Source organism: Adiantum capillus-veneris, chromosome 6 (assembly GCF_014529385.1).
Source record: "Adiantum capillus-veneris isolate H3 chromosome 6, ASM1452938v2, whole genome shotgun sequence".
Taxonomy (NCBI): Eukaryota; Viridiplantae; Streptophyta; class Polypodiopsida; order Polypodiales; family Pteridaceae; genus Adiantum; species Adiantum capillus-veneris.
This window is the reverse complement of record NC_140936.1, coordinates 78,976,852-78,978,962: the sequence shown is the minus strand read 5'-3', so window position 1 is coordinate 78,978,962 and position 2,111 is coordinate 78,976,852. Positions and strand designations below refer to the sequence as shown.

General features: G+C 44.1%; 1 pseudogene; it reads left to right on the top strand.

The window, feature by feature from the left end:
• Nucleotides 1-741: 741 nt before the first annotated feature.
• LOC147455755 (tubulin alpha chain pseudogene) lies at nucleotides 742-1,628 on the top strand (annotated as a pseudogene).
• Nucleotides 1,629-2,111: the final 483 nt, after the last annotated feature.

The following is a 2,111-nucleotide window of genomic DNA, read 5'->3' as shown; positions in this document are numbered from 1 at the left end:
TATACGAGTATTGTCCAATTGTGTAAGCCGGAGAGCAATGTTTGAGCCAAGATACATAAAGTTAATGTGAATAGTTAAACATTTTGTGTTGCAATGAAGCATCACAAAGAAAAAATGATAAATATACAGTGCGCGTCATATAGAAGTGCCAAACAAAAGTTTGGTAAAGACTTGGCATTGTTGTCTCTTCAAAAACTATAAGAAACAAAAGTTGTGCCCTGCTCCGTAAAATTTATGTGTTGCGCCAAGCAAAGACATAGGCATAAGGAATTGGATGTAGATAAGATACCTTATAGTGTTGTCGAGCTGGAATCATGCTTGTGCAATTGAACCGTCCACTATTGTGAATATATGTCCTCTTTGCCAAAAAAAAACACGCGTTAAGACAAATATAAAAGATGCAGGATATAGATTAAACTTAAAGAGAAGCAAAGGTAACTTTATGTTCTACATCATAGACGTATTGGACTCCTACATAGTGCGAGAAGTTCCCTCACTTTGCATCCTAAAACCAATGAGCCAGAGCTTCGTGGCCCAATCCTTGTTGGGCATATTCAGCAATCAGTGCATTTCAAGAGACGATATTCCAGATATACATGTCAACCAAGGCAGTGCCATATGCCTTCAAGACGAAAGCATAGGTGATAGCATTTGGACATGTGCCCTTGCTTCGTATCTGCTGAGGACAATCCAAGGATCCTTGGCTCAATCTTTTGGCAGTATTTCTTCCTTTCCAATAGTATGAGAGAGTGCATCTCCATCCACATCAGCCAGGCCGGCATTCAGATAGACAATGCCAGCTGGGAGTTATACTGTTTGGAGCATGGAATTCAGGTAATTAATTGAGAGCTATTTTGTTAAGAGAGTTTGATCATGGCATGCGTGTATGATATTGTTGTTGGATGGTGGGTGTGTACATGCACAACCCAATGGGTAAATGCTAAGGGAAAATGCTGAGTGACAAGACAGTGGGAGGAGGAGATGATACTTCAACACCTTCAACAAGACATGCATTGGAAAGCACGTGCCTTGTGCCATCTTTTTCGACTTGGAGCCCACTCTCATCGATGAAGTGAGGACCGACACTCACCACCAGCTCTTCCATCCTGCAAAGGTCATCAGCGGCAAGGAGGACGCCGCCAACAACTTTGCCCAAGGCCACTATACTAGTAATAAACCATCCCTTCCTTCCTCTGTTATCAATTGATCACCGTGCGCACAGTTAAGTAATGCCCTAATTACTTGCTAATTAAATGTCCTAATTACTGCACCCAATTCCCTTCCAATTGGCAAGGAAATTATGGACCTTTGCTTGGACCGTATCTGAAAGTTGGCCAACAATTGTACCGGCTGCGGGGATTCTTGGTCTACTACGCAGTGGGCGGTGGCACCCCTCTGGCCTTGGCTCCCTACTCTTGGAGCGCTTGCCAATGGACTATGGCAAAACATCCAAACTTCACTCCCCATCTACCCACTCCCTAGTGGAGCACACTGATATGGCGGTCATGCTTGACAATGAGGCCATCTACGACAATGTTGACAATGGAGGCATTTGGAAGGGAGGATCAATAACTTTATTGGCTGACACATGCATGAATCTTGATCCAATCGTATGGTGCAAGGTCTGATTCGTGGCATAAAGATCTTTGTCATAATCTATCTCTCCGAACTTCATAGGAACATCACCAACAAAATCTTGGATGATGGCATGCACTGGAGAGGTTTGCAAGAGGTGTTGTAGCTTGAGATGTTTGGGTATGGGGCCGCCTTAAGGGGCAGAAAAATGATCTAAGCCACGAGGTCCTCATTGAGGAATGGTTTGAGAGGACGGTGCGTGGGGATCTCAGTAGCAAACGTTTGATGGATAACTTTCACCAGGCGAGCGTGTTGCTCGATATCCATTCCTGAATCCTCCCTGTGTCGCCCCGGTTTTGCCATTGCCACCCACATTGTGCAATGTCTCTCTCTCTCTCTCTCTCTCTCTCTCTCTCTCTCTCTTTTCTACCAATAAACTAATTAGAGATCACCTCAAGCCTGAGTACGTATGTAGTCAAAAAGCTTCCGAAGAAAGAGTAGCAAGCTGCTAGAAACAAGCCACTACTATTTCTCAA